This window comes from Anolis sagrei, chromosome 1, assembly GCF_037176765.1.
Source record: "Anolis sagrei isolate rAnoSag1 chromosome 1, rAnoSag1.mat, whole genome shotgun sequence".
Classification (NCBI taxonomy): Eukaryota; Metazoa; Chordata; class Lepidosauria; order Squamata; family Dactyloidae; genus Anolis; species Anolis sagrei.
Window position 1 is genome coordinate 75,597,222 of NC_090021.1, and position 20,592 is coordinate 75,617,813.

The following is a 20,592-nucleotide window of genomic DNA, read 5'->3' on the forward strand; positions in this document are numbered from 1 at the left end:
GCAAATATAGATCTATGGAATGACTGGATGGCATGAATTAGAAAATGATTTTAGTAAGGAGACACTGAAAATTTGTTTTGTTGGTTTTATATGGTTTTTATATTATTTGCTAAATGTTTTTAAACTGTATTTTATGTTGTTGGGGGCAACTGTATTTTATGTTGTTGGGGGCAATAAATTGTGCTGACTGTAAACCCCCTTGAGTCGCCTTTGGGCTGAGAAAGGCGGTATATAAATATGATAAATAAATACATAATAATAAAAATAAATTATATTAGATACCTCAAAATCTAAAAGAATGATTTTGTTGTTATCTAAGATGCGCTGTTCAACTGCAAATCAAAATGCCCAAAAAATTTTACAGGAGTGTTAACCACTTCCTGTGGCCTATCCTATCCAATACTAATATATTTGGCTGGAGTTACACTTAAAAATGTACCTATTCCAACCTACATACAAATTCAACTTAAAAATAAATCTACAGAACCCATGTTGTTCATAACCCAAGGATTGCCTATTTATCTCCTATGAGAGGGTATACTGAACACACAATCTTTCATCATTACTGGATACTACACAAGTCCATCATATACACCATCTTTCTTCATTAATGCCATTCTCTTTTGGATAGTAGAGATCATAGTGTTATTTTTCCCACCTTACTTTATTTTTCACCTTATTTTACTATTTACTTGTTCTATATTTTAAACTATTTTGCTTTTAAAGCATGAGCCACTTTTGGTCTTAATCCTGAGGGAAAATTGATAATACTATTATGATTATTATGTTTGTCTCACTTTTAATTATTAAAAACAAGAATGTGCTTAGGTATTACTTCAAACAAATACACAATAAAGATCAAAATGAGACTGAACCAAATCTAGTAATTAATGAGATATTTTTGGATATTGTGTCAGCTTCCAGTTTTTGTAATTGTGTTATCATTTTGATCCTGATGTTCGTGAGTAGTAGGACTGCTTCCATGGCAGCTATCATTACTGGAAGTGCAGTTGTTTTCTTTTCCCATGCACAAAAAAATTTCACCTTCCAAGTCTTAATATTTCTCTATGGAATTAAAGGCAGGATGGAAGGTGCCAGGTCGGCTTTTCTAAAAAGCCTTGGAACAACCATCAGGAAGACCTCTGCTGTGTTTCTACTAGATGTACTTAAGAGGGTGGAGGGATGGGGAAAAGAACCTTCTGTCGAAATCTCAAGATACAGGTAGACACATGTGGTAGAATATACTGCTTCAGATTACCTGGTCCTAAGTTCTATACAGCTTTACATGTTACTATGTTTTCATGGAATGTTAGTCATGGAAGATTCTCCATTTTTCCACTGGTGGAAAAAACCTCAGAGAGAAACCCCTCAAAGCCTTCCAAGAATTGATGTTCTACATTCCTACATACATAGCAAGTCTATACTAAGGGACTACCTGGGTCCACAAAGTGACTCAATCCAAATAACTGCTTGGGAAGTGGTCTGCAGTATCCTTTAATGAAGTGAATTACAATAAATAAATAAATTTAAAGTAAAAAAAAACCCAAGAGGTTAGTAATTTTAATGGTGACGATCAAGCACATTTTGGCATGTTTTCTAGTTAAAATATGTGAGATTACCATTGCACTTATATTTAAAAATCTCAAAGAACCAAAACATTTAATTATATCTGATAATGCTTCTGAGAGCAGTAACTGCAAAAGTACATAGCATAATTGAAGAACACTATTCTCAGAAATCAGTTAACATGTGGTTTTGCTCATTTCTATCCCCACTTAAATAGTAGTGGCTAGGTTTCATTTCAGAGGAATTCACTGGTAAAACTACATTTGAAGCCCCTTCCACACAGCTGTATAAAATCCACATTGAATTGGATTATATGGCAGTGTGGAATCAGATAACCCAATTCAAAACATATATTGTGGATTATCTGCCTTGATATTCTGGGTTATGTGGCTGTGTGGAAGGACCCTGAGGATTCCTTGTCTAAGACAACCCTTGTCTAAGAAAACCCTTCGTGGTATAAGTACAGGCCTGTAGCCGGGGGGGGGGGGGGGAGTGGGGTGTTAGGGGTTCAACCCCTCCCCCCAAAATTCAGGTTAAAAAAAACAGGTTTAGTCATGAATTTTAACTGGTTAACCAAATCCCCATGCTAAGTCTATGAGACGCAAATAATTAAGAGTCTCTCCAGAACTGCAAGCACTATCTCAAGCAAATATTGACAATTTATTCACACTGTCATTACTTGCAGCAATAGCCAATGTAGTGAAGCAACCAAGTTGGGGGGGGGGGGGGTGTTGAATGTTCTCATTAAGTAGACCAGACTTGGTGGAGGTGGTTAACAGGGGCGGAGCTGCAGGCTATTGAAGGCTGCTCTGCCCCCTGCTGTGCTCTTTGCTCCAGCGTGAGCTAGGAGGCAGGTTTCAACCCCCCCCCCCGAAATTTTCAAACCCCACCCCCAAAATTTTAAAACCCCCCCCAAAAAAAAAATTCTGGCTACGGCCCTGGATAAGTATAAGTAGACAGGTGCCTTGAATGCAAAGACAGGCATATATAGTAGTTGTAACAAGGTAGCAGTGTTGGATTTACCATTATGCTTAGCTGTGCCCCATTGGCCAAGGTGGGGGGGGGGGCATCTTCCTGCCAAAAAAAATTATGATGGATTTTGCTATGTGGTGCAATTCTAAATTTGAAGGTGTTTTGTTTTGGAGTGATTTGAAGATGTTCTGTTTTGGAGACATAATAATAAAGTTAATAGTCTAAAGGAGTGTGCCACAAAGCTGGCAGTGTAGGTACCTCATAATACTTCTCAATTTAAGCATCCTAGGATGCTTGCCAGCCAGTTGAGGGATGGATGGGCATGCAGCCCATCACACAACATCCCTCAACTTCAAGTGAAGGCCCCACCCCCAACTGGCATGGAAGTGTTCTAGGATGCTTCCTTGTCAACATGGGAAAGCTCCCATATTGTGCTAGCTCCAATGGGCAACACTTCCCCCATGTGATGGCATGGGGGAGGGGGGCTATGATAAGGTCCTAAGTCTACCAGTCTACCTCCTTCAGGTTCAAGGAAGGATCCTCAAGATGTAATTAGCATAGGCCTCATTTGTCCTAAATTTGGCACTGCAAGATAGTTAAATAGAATGGAGTAGTAAGGTTGTGGTGGACTCAGTGTAGTGATGCCCCAATAGCAGTATCTGTGAAATTCATAGCACACTTTTTCTGCCAATTTGGAATCATATCTGTGCCCATTCAAGTGCTGGTTTATATCAAGAAAGCATTAGGCACTATCATGAAGTATCCCTCCCTTTCCAACAATTCATGAAAAACTTCCCACAGAGTACATATGATCTTATGTCAAGAGGAGGGCCTTTACACTTTTAGTGCCAGATGTCTTCCCCACAGGAGGCTTGTGTTGTTCTCTGATTGTTAATAATTGTGGAGAAGTTTCCTCCCTTTTTTGTGCCTTTGAAAACTGAGTTTCAAAAGCCATCTTTTGTGAAACTGTTCATCTGCTCATTAATTTGGCTTCCCTGGCATAGCTTGAGTTTGCATTCTCTGTTATATTGTTGAATGGCCTGTGATCTGATGCTCTGCTGGAACAACCACATTTTTGTATTCTTGCTTTCTCAATAGGCTATAAAATGTTCCTGTCCCCCATCTGCACTCCCACCACCACCCACTGTCTGTTTGCTTTTGTTATTATTTTCATAGCCACTAAATATCCTGATTTGTCAGGGGGACAATCTCCAATTAGTCCTGTGCCATCACACTTTTTCAACTGCTTTTAAAGTGTCCCTCTCTGCTTATCCCACTTCCCGCTTTTGTCATCAACTTTCTGCTTCAAACTAAATTCAAAGTATCAAAATAGAAAAGAGTGGGGTAGAATATTGTCCTTTCCAGTAGTCCCAGGGTCCACCAATATAGTACAATGAATGGAGTTTGATGCCACTTTAAATGTCATGGGTCATTGCTGTAGAATCCTGGGATTTGTAGCTTGATAAGGCACCAGCACTGTTTGACTTAGGGCGGTTCCACACAGCCCTATATCCCTGAATATCAAGGCAGAAAATCCAACAATATCTGCTTTGAACTGGGTTATCTGAGTCCACACTGAGATAATGTGGGATTTTCTGCCTTGATATTCTGGGATATAGGGCTGTGTGGTAGGGCCCAGAGATGGCCAAAGACCATATAAAACTACAAGTCCTGTTATTCCATACCATTGTGCCATGGCAGTTAAAGTAGTGCATTAGTGACACGATATTGATACACCAGCATGGTATTTTCTCTGGAACTTTCTTTGAATTAATAATTTTCCCATCTTAACCACACTCCAATATTGCTTAGCCAAATGTCCCAGTTTTCATCTGTGGCACATCGTAACACATCAAATCAAATAATGGCTCATGGAAGAACACAAGGGAAGAACACAAATAATGGCTCATGGAAGAACACACTGGCACATGCAGGAGCAGGAGTTCTGGCACTGTGCTATACTTTCCAGAGTTACACATTGCCCAGTAAAAACAATAAAAATAATGTGTGTGGGGGTGGGGTGGGGTGGGGGAGGACTTGGAAAGCAAAGCTCCAGTGATGATGAAAAAATGCAAGTAGTTACCCCTGTGTCTACAGTGTGGTAGAACAAATACATGCCCTCTTTCTACTTGTTCACTCCTTCTTACTTCCTGCATTCACTCCTCCTCCACACCAAATGAAGAAACAAGGCTGTAGGCTTCTTGAATGCCTGAGTTTTCCACAGGCTTTTTGGAAGGGGAATCAGGCAAACTACACAATTAAAGCTCTATGATTCTACTTTAGCTGCCAATGGTTCCTTTCTTTGAAATCCTAGACTTTGAAGTTTAGGTAGGGTGTTCTGAAAAGTGCCATCATTGAGTATTGTGGAAACGTCTCTGGTAGCTTTTCAAAACTGTTATTGAACAATATTTAGAAAATCCCTTTGAAAAATCTTTTTGAAATAATGACATAAATATATATATTTTTAAAAAGCAATGTGAGATATTGGTCAGTACTATAGCAGCTTCACATTTGTCCTTCTCAAGGAAGTACAGCTAAGTTGTGAACAAGCCTGCTCACATAGTCACAAACATTTGTTGATGACATGTTAATCTATTCCATGTTAGCTCTGTTTTTATGTGTTCCTTCCCTCATTCTGACATTTTCTGGTCACTGAAAACATGTAAGTCAAAATTACTCACAGTACTCACGCTTAGACTGACACTTTAATTCCTTAGTACCAACTTGATGAATGCAAACATTACTTTGAAGAGTGTGTAGTAGTATATATTGCCACATTATGCTTTAAACTCCATGAAACTGGGACACCAAATCTGTACATGTTTCACTTCCATGGGCTGAATCCATGCAATGTAAGCAAGCATATGCAATGGGGCTGGTGGAAAATGATTTACCCAGACCCCTAGTCTGAATGAATTGTTAAAATACATACTACTGAAAAATAATAATGGGAAAATGTGTTACGAATGGTTATTCTAGTAACTGTATGTATGTATGTTTGGAAAATGTAAATATTTAAAGTAAAGCTGCTCAATCTGATGCAAGCAAAGGATGGGCTGAAAATGTAATTGGAATTCAGAGCTTGGGAAAATTACCTTTTAAAGACTGACCATGATCCTGCATCAGGAGATGTGGGATAGAACCATCCTGTAGAATGAATGCAGTTTGATGCCACTTTAACTGCCATGGCTCAATGATGTGAAAACATTAGGTGTGGAATGATAAGGCATCAGCACTTTTGACAGAGAAGGTTGAAGACCTAGTAAAACACAATTCCCATGATTCCTTAGCATTGAATCATGGCAGTAAAGTGGGGACAAATTGCATTCATTCTTTAGAGTAGATACACCCAGAGAAAAGGTTAGCTTCATGGGGGAATGCTGTTTGCTGCATGGTCGGTAGGGAGTTCTACTCACTAATATAACTAAAAAAGTGTGTGTTGTGGTTATAATTCAACAATGTGTTCCCAAATCACCTTCATAACATGAAAGTGCCATGGAAGTTATCAGAAAAAGGGAACTTTTCCAAGTTCTGATGGAATTCAAAAGACTGCAATGAAACTGAGTTCAAGAAGGGTATTCACTGCCCTAGTTCTGTTCAGTGCCAAAGGAGGTACATATGTATCCTAGAGATGTAATCTCTCAACATCAGTGAGATGTCCTATCTTTTTTACACATGCACATGCGCGCGCGCACACACACACCATGTTCCTTTACCATATTCAGGCATAACAAGGATTCTGATGTTGAGAAGCTAATCCAAACCAGATGTTTTTGGCTAGGTCTGAGATATGAAAAGGAAATATCAGTCTACCATTCCAGAGACATCAGCTTTTCTTCTCCACTGCTGGTGCATCATGTAAGAGATAATCACTACTCTCAGAGGATCATCTACCAAAAATGGTTGGGGAAAGAAAGCCATTGCTGGACTTAATCTGGGAATTTTCTTTCTCCATTTCCAGCCAACCAACGATGACTAATGCTGTAAGATGTTCTGCAGGGCAGTCTGGCAGTTTTCGAAACTAGAACAAAAGGCTTGAAGTTCAGTAGATCAAGGTCTCAGGCTGCCACTTCACCATAATCTCTTTATTAACATTATATAGATCCTAATCAAAAGACCACCTATATGTGAGTCTGCTAATTACTTCAACAGACAATTAGGGAACTCAGTTATTCATAGAGCTTTAAATGAGAATACAGTGTGTTCTCAAGTGGTTCTTAACTTAATAATTAAAGTTGCTGCTGCCATTTATCCTATAATATAAAAAGTCCCATTAAAAAAAGAATTTGTTTTGACTGTTCTAGACCTAGGATGACACCCAGAGCTCACAGGCTACAATCATAAAGATAAATAATGCCCATATAGCTTTGTTAGGCTTGCCCAAGATATTTTGCTGCTTGAGGCAACAGGCATTTTACTTAGAGAAGGCAATTAAATTTACTTCTTCTTCAACACTCTCCATCTCACTTGAGGACAGCAAGAGAACATCAGGCAATAAAGCAGGTTATTTGAGGTAACTACCCAACTCTGCCTAATGACAGAGCCAGTCTGTGGCTTTTTAAAAATGACATTTTTTTTCAAAGTGAAAATTCCAAGTATTGAATTCTTGACTTTAAATCATGTGTGAAATTATGTAATTTGAAAAGGATAAATCAATACAGTAAGGCCTCCATATCTGAACCACCTGGCTGGGATGTGACTCAGGGGGCACTGTTTTATAGTGGCTCCACTCCTTTCTGGAATGGCAGTCCCAGAAGGTGATCCTAGGGGATGCCTGCTCGACCTCATGGCCATTGTCCTGTAGGGTCCCACAGGGTTCTGTATTTTCCCCTATGTTGTCTAACATCTATATGAAGCCACTGGGAGACATCATCGAGAGTTTTGGAGTTCGATGCCAACTGTACAAAGATGAAACTCAACTCTACTACTCATTTCCACCAAAAGCCAAGGAAGTGGCCCAGGCCCTGGACCGGTGCCTATCAGCTGTAATGGACTGGATGAGGGCAAACAAATTGAAATGGAATCCACACAAGATAGAGGTCCTCCTGGTCAGTCATTAAGCAGATCAGGATATAGGGTGGCAACCTGTGTTGGATGGGGTTACCCTCCCCCTGAAAACTCGGGTCTGCAGCTTTGTGGTCTTTCCTGCCTCTCAGGAAGTGGCTGGCTAATATTTCCCCTGCCTTACATGGGCAATATTCATTGTGAAAGGAAAAGAAAAAATCCCTGTCACAATTTCTCCTTGCAATGGAGAAGTGAGAATAACAGTCACTTTCTGCGAAACAAGAGAATAGACACCTGTCAGTTACAGAAACAGCTAGTATGTGAAGATTGGGGGCCCTTCCACACAGCCCTGCATCCCAGAATATCAAGGCAGAGAATTCCACAATATCAGCTTTGAACTGGGTTATCTGAGTTATCTGACTCAGATAATGTGGGATTTTCTGCCTTGATATCCTGGTATATAGGGCTGTGTGGAAGGGCCCTGGGGGATCTTGACAGTCCATATGTAGGGGGATAAGTGGGGATTGTGATATGAAGCTGCCATGAATGCATAACTCTGGATTCCAGCCATTTAAAACATAATAATAATAATCGTATAGTTCATCTCATTAAATGAGTCTTCTGCTGTAACAAGTTAACAGCCAGAAATGCTTGCATAAATGAAAAGATCTTTGCCTGATGGAACAATGAGAGCAGAGGGGACAACAGCCAAGTGATTGTGATGTTATTCAGTTGTCAGAACTGAGAGATTGGCTTTCCAATCTAGTTGGTACCCTATAGATGGAAAAGGGTTCCATTTTGTTTTTTTCTCAGGCAGCAAAATGGCTTTAGTTGCCTCCACTTTCAGGACACTGTATTTTCCTTCTTTTTATCACCACAGCAAGATATCTTTGAGCTTGTTTGCTAACTGCACATCAGTGGCTGAAGTAGGAAATGCTCTGTTGAACAATCCTGCATTCCTTTTGCAATGAACTGTCTTGTACTTGATTATGGAAAAAACATGCATTTTCTGGCATTTCTACCCTTCCCCTATAAAATAATGTACTTCGTAGGGCATGGCTCGGCTTTTTGGCCTTTTAAAAAATGTGAGCAATGTGTTCACTGTAAATATTCATGCTGCAGTAGAAGTCCCATCTCCTTTATTGTGTGAGATGCTGGCAACTGCATTTGAAGGAAGAGATGGTGATACAGCCTTAAACTGGTTCCGGGAGAGCTACACAGAGAGAACTGTCAGGATGCAGATAAAAGGCAGTGCTTTATCTAGCATCTCTGCAGTTTAATCAGCCAATTCCAACCCTCAAAAGAAAACACAGAGCCTATTTTACACTCTACTATTTTGCAGCAAAATAAGCCCTTTTACACTGCACACCAAAGTGATGAATGTGTCCTTTAATATGAATGTTAGGAGAAACCTATTTAAATCAAAGAGATTACATCTCCCAAGTGTCATTTTTACCTTTCCCAATTGCAGTCGTGCCTTTCCTTAATTATCTGACTAATTGCTTGTGTCTGACCTATAAGACTCTTCCTGTCTAGTCATTCAGCCCACAAGTGACTCCATTGGGGGCCAGATCTAAATAGCAGCACATGCATACAGGTTTGCATGTGCATGCACCCTCTAACTTTCTTCTCTGCAGGAGGACTAAGCTAAAGTTCACATTGAACAGCTCCCCATATAAACCAATAAAAGCTAGCATTTGTGTGGAGACTATTAGCTTTAAAGACCAGAAGGAAAACCCATACAGACAAAATTGTTTGATTGGAAAGTTAATGTCCTTTGAATTCCCTTTTTAGTAGCAATACTCTAGGGGAAAAACAGACAGCACCAAGTTCTGTGATAAAATTTCCTTTCATTCTTCTTCTTTTCAATTTAAAAGCAGTGGCAAGGAGACCTGCACTAGATTGGGCAACACATTCAGGGAAAGGATTCTCTTGTCATTTTACCAATCGAAACTCCCATCACCACCCAAAAACTCCCTGTAGGCCAGCTGGATTTCTAAAAAAGAACAAAGATTTATATCTGTATTGTCTTCCCTCCAGGGCCTGCCTGAACATTAGACAACATGATTAGACTGTACTTTCTAGCAACTGGTTTGTGGCATCATGAAGGAAAAGTAAACTGGTGGCTATTATATGAGATATCATTTTTTTCATTCATAGTGTCAGAGTAGTGGGAAGATGCTTGGGAGATTTTCTGCAGCTGATGCAAACTCACTCTGTTTGGCCTTGGGGAATATGTGTGTGCTTTGCCTGAAGGACAGTGATTTGCTGCTCCACTTCAGGCAGAATATATTTGGACAGACCCAATTGTTTCTCTCACCCAGCAGGGCCATTATCAGCTTTGAGGGGGTGGTTTCAGTCCTTTTCACTCAGTAGCTCTGTCCCAGACTAACTGTACCCCTTCACTACTTTTATCTTCACACTAAAGATTTAAAAATTGAACATTGACTTGCAGAATATTTGGATACGTTCATTATTACAGTAGTCCTGGACACGTTTGCTTGTCTGCCGATAGCTAGTGTTTTTTACTTTATCCAGGCATTAGCAAAAACGTTACCCACCATCCGCAAAACCAACATCCATATAACCCTCTTAAAATCTACTCCAGAGACTGGGAGATCCTGTAGAGCAGATTTAGAAAGTAAATATAGGTCCTGGTGGGAGGAGGAGGAGGGAGATGTGCTGTGTGCCAGGATCATATCTAGATCCTCAGGTTTCCGGACCAGAACCTGAGTCAAGGATAGCCCTAGTGATGTCATGGGGTACAACTGTATAATGACATTTAAAATTATGGGTTAAGAAGAAACCAGTGTTTGTGTTATGCTTTCCCCTCGATCTGAAGAGCTGGCAGGCAAGGTGAGGCAGGCAGCAGCAGGTGAAGTTGATGGCATTCTTATCCTCCTATTGGCCCAAAAGGAAGGGCTTAAAGGTAAATAAATAGCACACGGGAATGCTCAGTGAGCCCCATGAGGAGTGCCACGTGGCCCAAAAATAAGGTGAACAGACCGTAACTGTTCACCCTTTCTTTAGTTTTCAGGCTATTTTCATGCCGTAGGGAGTGTTACCGTTTTGTGCACAATGAATGGAACAAAAGGATGAAACAACATATGAAACAAAAGAAACAAATACTGCACACATCACTAATGTGTATGTTTGAATGACAAGCTATGAGCAAATGTGGTATCTTAAGCCCTGTCTTTAGTGGTATCTTAAGTAACTCTGATACTTTCAATCCAGGTCATAATGAAGGATATAAGGACAAACCATGCCATTGCCAAAAATGATAGGAAGGGAATTTACCCCCATTGCTGCCAGTTAAAGGAGAAGTGAAATAGGAGGAGTGAGCACTGGGGCTGTGTGTGGGGTGTGTGGAGCATCTTTGACATTTGGAAGGAAGGAAAGGTGCCCTCTCTGTCCTGCCTTCCTCCTGCTGCTGCTCCTGGAGAAGTTAGAGGGCGGGGCCAGTGGGGGGAAAGAGGGAATATTTTTAAGGAGATTTTATTTATAGAAAGAAAAAAATCCCTAAAAATCAGGGGATGACCCAAACGTTATAAAACTTTTGGGGGGGGGGGAGGTTTGTATCTGGGTGCTCTGCCAGAAGGTCCAGCAGGGCATCTAGATACCTCCCAAAAATGAGTTTGGGGGGAAGGTGGATAGACCCTAATCCATGCCAAATCTGGTTTCTTAAACCCAATTGGGTGTGGATTAAAGGCCTGTGTGGAACCGGCCCTAGCTTCAGAACAGTCTATCCAGAGGTATTTTCTTTGCACCTTTGGTAAATAAATATTTTTTTATTTCTCCACATACTGAAAATCTATGGTATGGACCTTGTACTTATGAGCACATTTCTCACTCTCTCACTTATTTCCTGCTGAAAATGTGTACACAGCAAGTGTTTTATGATATTTTAAAGCTGTGTTTTATCATTTTTTTCAAGCTGTCCAGAGAGATGTTTTGTTGGGCAGCTGATGTAAATACCATTAATAAACAGGACATGCAGCCTTACCACTTTCCGCTCATAAGTTCCTTCCCTCTGTGCCACAGTGGAAAAGGGAAAGGATCTTGCCATTAACTGCATGCACAGAAATCTTCACCTCCAGCTTTTGACAAAATGTGATGCAGTCCATGAAATACTATGCAACAATAAACCGGATAGTCGTTAAGATGCCAGAAAACATTTTATAGAATTTTCTGATCAGAGTTCAGCTAAATCTAAGACTCAGTAAACATATTTATAGGCCTTCCTCAAAATATTCTGCAAGATTACTGCTGTTTTTACTGTCTCTGTTTGCTTTTTTGGAAACCGCTGTGAGTCGCCTTCGGGCTTGAGATACAGCGGTATACAAGAATAGTAAATAAATAAATAAGGTTAAGTAATAAAATGTTTCACATACATGCCCCAAAGGTTAGCGCATGGAGGGGTGGAATGCATTTTGGCATGTCAATTAAGAAACCTTGAGAGGAAGCCCAGGAAACGTGTCATCTATTTACTACTAAACTAACCTATGCCAGTAACACAATCAAGATCATAGAATGTGGCAATAAAAGACAATGAATATTTGTCTGAAAAGACTGAAAATGAAAAATAGCCAAGAAACAAGGCGGTAACTGCTAGACCTTCATAAAGAGGCCGCCTAGTGGGACAATTATCATCTATCTAGAAGAACCTACTGTGGATCTTTGAAATTCCTCCTAGCAGCAAATATTTTTGTCTGTATTATTTTCAGGTATCACTGCAGGAGACATAAAAATATGTGGAGTATATCCCATTAGTACAACAGGCATTAGTGGAAGCAACATACTAAATGTTCCCTAATGGAAGAGGAATTGAAAGTGCCACTTTAAAGCCACTGGAAAGGAAAGCTCTATCGGGTGCTGGCTGTTTACTGAACTTTTAAACTATACTAGAAATGCCACTGCATTTTTTCACCTAATACAAATATGCCTTTTAAAATGTGAATTCTTTCACATGAAAAGAAAGCACAAGTAAGTTGGATGTTTATAGGAGATCCAGACATAGTCTGCAATGTAAGACCCAGCCGGGCTAATAGATGAACTGCAATTACAGAACTGCAGTGAGTGTGCATTGATATACAGATAAAAATATAGGCCACAATTCTCTATTTTGCCTGGTCAAAATAAAATTAAAAAAATAAATCACACTTCTATAATGTTAATCCTTGATGCAGGTGACTAATATGGCTGCAAGAATGTTGTTACTGTGAAAATATCATTAAGAAAGAACTGGTGCCAGCACTTGTAATTTGTAATTATTGTGTATGCTTGGCTTCAGACTTTCTTAGAGCCATCAAATAATAGGATCTGACCCCTGTCCCAAGACATCTGACTAGATTAAAAATACATAGTTCTTTGATTTGATGTTGTTCCTGGTCTATCGATTTTGGCTTAGTACTTCCATCCACTGAGTCATCTCTTGGCTTGAGCTTTCTTTCTTTGGACTGTTTTTTGCAGATGCACCAACTGCTCAAGTCAGAGGCAGAAGTGTCTTCCTTCATTCAGTCTTTCATTGGGGTGAATCTCTCTTATTTCACCATTCTAGTTCCCAAGTTTCTTTGAATGATAAGTTTTTAATAAAAAAAATTGTAGAATAAGGAAACAGTAGAAAAACAATGAGCAATAAAGCACTCCCCATTTACTTTGTCTCCATCTGGGAGTACCCACACTACACAGATTTAGTACTTTCATAGCCCTTTAAATGCCATGGATCCATCCTCTTGAATCCCAGAATATGATATTTGGCAAAGTAGTTCAATTGCTCTGGAGATAGACAAATTCATTTTCCAATGATTCTGTTGTAGCTAATATCCTCACCATGTACCACAGTTTTGATACCGAACCCATCTATTAACAACCCAGTTGTTATTTTAAAAGAAAAATATGGTTAAATCTAGGGTAGAAAACTATGCCTCCCAAAATGTTTTTGACCAACAACTGTCTTTAGCCCGACCTGCATAGTCAGTGGTGAGATCTGACAGGAATTACAGCCCTCGATTACATGGATTGCCACAATTATCCACCACTGTGTTAAATGCTTCACTCATTATTTAATTATCTTATTAGATAGAGTACAACTACCCGTATCCACAGGGGATATGCTCCAGGGCTTCATATAGATATGCAAAACCACAGGTAATAACAAAACCAGCTGTAAGAAAGTCTCAAGCCAAGTATACACAACCAGCAGAAGTATACCTTAGAGCAAGCATGGGCAAACTTTGACCCTCCGGGTGTTTTGGATTTCAATTCCCAGAAATCCCAGCCATTTTACCAGCTGTTAGGAATTGTGTAAGTTGAAGTCTGAAACACCTGGAGGGCCAAAGTTTGCCCATGCCTACCACAGTCACAGTGGAGGACCCAGGAAATGCCTTGGGAAGACACCTCTCCAGACACCACCAGGTCCTCCAGAATCATCTGGAAGACCAAGGAAAATGCAGAGAAAGGACATATTTTGTCAGATATATGTAAATTATATGTAAATTTGTACCCGATTAGAGTGGGTGGAAATAGGAGCAGCATCTCTCTAGTCTGATCATCCAAGATCCTGTGGCGGTATCAGCAAATCATGTAATAATTGTAAGACTGGTTTCACAGACATAATCAGGTGCATCTCTGATCCTGCACTGCTCTCCTCAGGCACAGAATGGTGGGGGAGGGGGGCAGCAGCTGAATAGTATGGTGGGGGGGGGGGGTCATGGTTTTGGTTGAGGTTGGAGGAGAAAGGGAATACCAATCTCTGCATCAATTAAAAAGAGATGAACACCAGCAGGATGCTAGCCTTGTATTTTTTTTCTTCAGCAACTGGTTCAGTTTTGTGCATCCTTTTTAGTCATTTCATGCTGGAAACTGATTCTCAATAAGCACTAGCATTTGGACCACTGCCAGGTAGGCTATCAGCTTTTGGCCTTCTTCTGTTCTGACATCCCATAATTAATTCAGCAATTCCCAGTATTATAATTCTGTAAAAAAATGTGCTTGTTCTTAACTTGGTACGCAATGTTTTCTATGCTGACATATTCACGATTGCTCCGCTCTTTCCTACCCCCAAGACACTTTGAAGCTTCCTGGCAAGTACTGTATGTGATGCAAATTCCTTGGGCACAGGTAGGTGCAAGAGTTGCAAGCTGTAAAACACAGCATAGATTTGAAAGCTCAATGAATATTCATTGAGCATGTGCAAGAGACTGTAAGGCTACAAAAAAGAAGGGAAAGAACTGAAAATCTGGAATATGAATGGAGGCATGGGTTGGTGTGTGAAAAGCAGGCAGTATAAATGCATGGCTCAAGTGTTTTAAATATGAACTAAAAGGAAGTTGGCCTTTGTTCATTATTTTTCTTCATCAAACAGCAAATCAAGCATATTTTCAATGGGTATATATTTTCTAAGTAAAATTGCCTCTTCTATTATGACATGATACAGATGTTGAAAGTCTACATTCAGTCTTGAAAATATCCATGAGATTCTTCCTTGCAAAGGAACAGAACGGTCTATATTGCTATAATTTTTCTGTATAGCTCATCACCATACTCATTTTCGAGGCAGTAAGAGATACGTCATAAGGTAGTAATTATGCTTTCAGTAGAATGGTAGTATATGCTTACAGTAAAGGAAGAGTAATAGAGTCACAGAAGAGTAATAGAGTAACTGCAAAGGCCTTTTAGCCCAACATCACATTATGCAGGAAAATACAACTGAAGCACTCCTGAGAGATGTCCATCCAACCTCTGTTTAAAGGCCTCTAAAAATTGGCACGAACCACTCTCCTAGACAGTCTGGAAAGAGCTGAAGAGCTCATATGGTAAACAGGTTCTTCCTCATGTTAAGATGGACTCTTTTTTCTTGCAAAGGAAATCCATTAGTTCACATCTTAATCTCTGGAATAGCAGGAAGCAAGCTGTCTCGATCCCCTCAGATATTTGAAAGTGGCTATCACACCATTTTTAATCCTCTCATCTCTAAGCCAAATATACCCAGTTTGATTCCAAAAAAATTCACCATCCTGGTTGCCCCTGCTGAACATGGTCCATCCTGTTAATAGCATTTTGATCTGTGGTGACCACAACTGGACATGATATTCCAGAAGAAATATGATCAAAGTGGAATACAGTAGTACTATCACTTCCCTCTGTAATCCCATAAAAACTGTTACATTAGCTGTTTCAGACTTCAGTTATACTGGGATAATTGTCCTTTAGGGTACTTTCACTATATCTCAATGAGAGTATTTATTTGTTCCTGCCACTCACAGGATTAAACATACAAAGGAATACACCGGTTGTTAAGCCATTACCCTAAAATATAATTGCCTTGCTTATGTCTCAACCTCTTTAACTACTCCTTTTGATTTATCCCCAAAGGTAGCTGCAGCAGAGCAAAAGGTTCAGTAAAACCATCTGCTCTGGGCATCTCCATATCCAAACAGAAGCATCATCTCCTGTGCCTGGTAATCATTGTTCAGGCTGGATGCTTGGCTTATATTATTATTGGCAATCTATTTTGAAAGCTATCTGGGAGATTTAGAATAGAATAATAGGCTCTCTGTGTTCTAATTGCAGCATAGCTCTATGTGTGCCTACTTAGAAATAATTCACATAAAATTTTAGAGGGGCCTTATTTTCAGACAAGTATATATAACGGGTAGACAAAATGAAATCCTCCAAATGTCATTAGATTGGAACTCCTAGCATTCCTCATCACTGGTTTTGCTGGTTAATGCTAATGGAAGCTGCAATGTCTTTCAAAGAAGTAACTTTACAGACTACAAAGACATTTTGAAAGGGACAACAGTTAGTTAGCACATGCAAACTGTAAAAGGACAAAAGGAGAAGATTTCTATTTACAATATCTGCAGTCAAGCAACGAATTGATAATTTCATCTAATTCAGCTACTTTCTATCTATGTATATATACTCATAGATAGGCCCCCTGGTGGTGCAGTGGTTAAGCCACTGAGGTGCTGAACTTGCTGGCAGAAAGGTTGGCAGTTCAAATACGGGGAGCGGGGTGAGCTCCTACTGGTAGGCCCAGCTTCTGCCAACCTAGCAGTTCGAAAACATGCAAATGTGAATAGATCAATAGGTACCACTTCTGCAGGAAAGAAATAGTGCTCCACGCAGTCATGCTGGGCTGGCCACATGACCTTGGAGGTATCTACGGACATTGCCAACTCTTCAGCTTAGGAATGGAAATGAGCACCGCCCTCCAGAGTCAGACACAACTAGACTTAATGCCAGGGGAAATGTTTACCTTTACTATATATGTTCACGTGTTTTAAACATACTGCCTTGCACTAGCTATATTCCTATTCCTATCAATATTATACTGTAATGCAGTTATTAGGGACCTTTGTTGTGGTTTATTCGACAGCAAACCCAGAATGTGTGCAGTCCTGTCCAGACTTCCCAGCCCTTTGTTCATCCAAAATGAGTAAATACGAGCCAAGTAAATGGGAAAATCAAAATTTACTCTTAAGTAATAGAGTCAAATAAGCAGCTTCAAAAACACAAAATATCCAGCTTTGAAATAGCTCAGTCTATCTGCAGAAAATAAACTCACAGAAAATAAACTCACATAAAGTCCTTAGCATTAAATTCATGCATCTTCTTTGTAGATTTCTTCTTCCTTCATATGGTGCAAGAATACAACCATAACAGGCTCTCAGCCTGGAACATACTCCATATAAGTTCTGAAGCAAGTATTTCAGTAAGTCCCAAAATCCATTACAAAAGACTCCCCAAGTTATATCCCATACAGGGAGTGGTTCAAGCTTATTGCTTCAATTACCCAGGTGTTTTTCCCTTAACACACACACACACAGGAGGCGATCCTTACATAAACTTAGTCATATACATGAATATACCATAATATTATTTATTTATTTATTTATTTATTTATTTGCTGCATTTGTTGACCGCCGTTCTCAGCCCTAGGGCGACTCACGGCGGTGTACAACATATAAAAAGACAACTTTACAATAAAGCAATAACACAACGAAATATCATCATAACTATCAATAATACACCAACAATATAATTACACTAAATAATCCGCTCCGTCTCATCGTAGAATCATAACCAATCTCGTAATCCATATTCCGTTCCAGTCGTCATTGCCAATTATTGTAGCACTTAGTTAAATGCCTTCTCAAATAACCATGTCTTTAGGCTCTTACGGAATGACATAAGGGAGGGCGCCTGTCTGATGTCTACAGGGAGGGTGTTCCACAGCCGGGGGGCCACCACCGAGAAGGCCCTCTCTCTCGTCCCCGCCAGACGTGCCTGTGAAGCAGGCGGGATCGAGAGAAGGGCCTCCCCAGACGATCTCAAGGCCCTCGTGGGCTCATAGGCCAAGATGCGGTCAGAAAGGTATTTTGGGCCGGAACCGTTTAGGGCTTTGTAGGCCAACACCAGCACCTTAAATTGGGCCCGGTAGCAGATCGGCAGCCAGTGGAGCTGGAACAACAAGGGCGTTGTGTGCTCCCTGCGTCCCGCTCCTGTTAGTAACATGGCTGCCGAGCGCTGGACTAGCTGAAGCTTCCGGGCCGTCTTCAAGGGCAGCCCCACGTAGAGAGCGTTGCAGTAGTCAAGGCGGGATGTGACCAGAGCGTGTACCACCGTGGCCAAGTCAGACTTCCCGAGGTACGGGCGCAGCTGGCGCACGAGCCTGAGCTGTGCAAATGATCCCCTGGTCACCGCTGAAACCTGGGGATCCAGGCTCAACGATGAATCCAGGATCACACCCAAGCTGCGAACCTGCGCCTTCAAGGGGAGTGCGACCCCATCCACACAGGCTGTAACCCTATACCCTGTTCGGCCTTGCGACTGACCAGGAGTACCTCTGTCTTGTCTGGATTTAATTTCAGTTTGTTCGCCCTCATCCAGACCATTACAGCGGCCAGGCACCGGTTCAGGACCTCGACAGCCTCCTTAGTAGCAGGTGGAAAGGAGTGACAGAGTTGGACATCATCTGCGTACAGATGACACCGCACCCCGAAACTCCGGATGATCTCACCCAGCGGCTTCATGTAGATGTTAAACAGCATGGGGGACAGTATAGAGCCCTGTGGAACCCCACAGGTCAAAGGCTGTGGTGTTGAACAGGAGTCCCCCAATAACACCTTCTGGGTGCGGCCCTCCAGAAATGACTGGAGCCACTGCAGAGCAGTGCCCCCAAGACCCATTTCCGCAAGGCGCCCCAGAAGGATACCGTGGTCGACGGTATCGAAGGCCGCTGAGAGGTCCAGGAGCACCAACAGGGACACACTCCCCCTGTCTAGCTCCCGGCGCAGATCATCCACTAAGGCGACCAAGACTGTCTCAGTTCCATGTCCCGGTCTGAAACCAGACTGTGCCGAATCCAGATAATTCGTGTCTCTCAAGAATACCTGGAGTTGTGAGGCCACCACGCTTTCCATGACTTTGCCCAAAAAGGGGAGATTGGAAACAGGCCGAAAGTTGTCAAATTTAGTGGGGTCCAATGATGGTTTCTTCAACAGCGGTTTTATAATAGCTTGTTTTAAGCTCGCTGGAATCTTGCCTTCCCGAAGGGAGGCATTAACCACCACCGTTACCCACTCAGCCAATAACCTTGTTGTGTAAAATTGATTAAAGGAAAATCCTTATACAAGTGATAGCCCTAAAACATCAGGCAGGAACAGCTCATTGGAGCAAGAAGAAAAAATCAGGGATTGTACTGGGGTTGGGAAATGCCATCAACTGGAAAGAGACATTTAGTTTTACTGTCTAGCTACTCAATGAAAAAGCACTTATCAGATGTATAAAGGTGACAAAGAAGTTGTCCAAGAAAACATCTTAACGATACCTTCTTCATTTTTCTCATTCTCAGGGATGAGTTTGACAGCAGACATCTGGGATAAACTACCAGCAGACGTGTAAACAGTCACGGTATCCAGAACAGTTCCCACATTCAAATTTCTTTGACTTTCCAAATTAGTCTGCTCTATTCCAATAGCTCAGGTGCAAAATTCAACCATTTTATCTCCCATTTTAATAGTCTGCACTTATGAACTTTTCAACCAGAAATAATAGCACTATATTGGCAAAATAGATACTGCAGCAGTTGAGCAATTTCTGATAATACTGTGAGCTAACCCAGGATGTCACCTGGCTAACTGATGGCACCATATACATAGCCATATAATGATGACTCAAACGAGCTACGGCATAGTGTGGTGAGTAATGGTCCTTCTCAGTGTTCACCTTGAAGGGAAAGCTAGCATTATTTCTACATTGGTTTTTCTACAGAAAGCATCCTGACCAAATTCACAAAGAAATACATTTGTTGTAAGAACTTATACCTTACCTAATCCTCCTGTGTGATGTTCTTTAAGTATGTTATGGATTGTGAGTATAATTTGAGCAATTTTATCCACAGCTGCACTTTATTCCTGTGAGCGATTTCAATTTTGAATATCCATTCATAGACGTTAGATTTTGTCCAGGGTGGTATTATTCATTTGTTCATAGCTTACTGGCTTATTTGCTTAATCTATGACACTGGGGGATTTCAATGACTTGATTTAAATGTGCATGCGCACACACAGAGAGAGAGAGAGAGTCTGCTCTCCATATTCACTGGAATTGGGACACAAAATCCCTGCAAAAGTAGAAAAAAGTGAATTGTTTTACATCAGAGAACAAACACTTCTTTAGGAATTGCTATGTCCTCCAGTACAACTCTGTAGTCAACATTAGATAGAAGTCAACCATGGAGTCACACTGGAGGAATTAGAGACTCCTAGATAATCAAATATGTAAATAATCACTCTACAAAAGTTAAACCACAAAAAGTGGAGAGCTGAAAAGTAGTTATGTGTAGTGGCCAAAACCTTGCTGAGATTCAATGTAGGGTTGGGAAATGTCTGGGCTTCAGGGCTGCATTTCCCCTGCCCCAGACACCTTAGGAAACTACATTCCTTCCCTAACTGCATCAACATTTCTCCTTGGGTACACTCAGCACCCCCATGGGGATAATTGTGATACCTCTGTTGCCTGGAGGCATCTTCTGTTTGG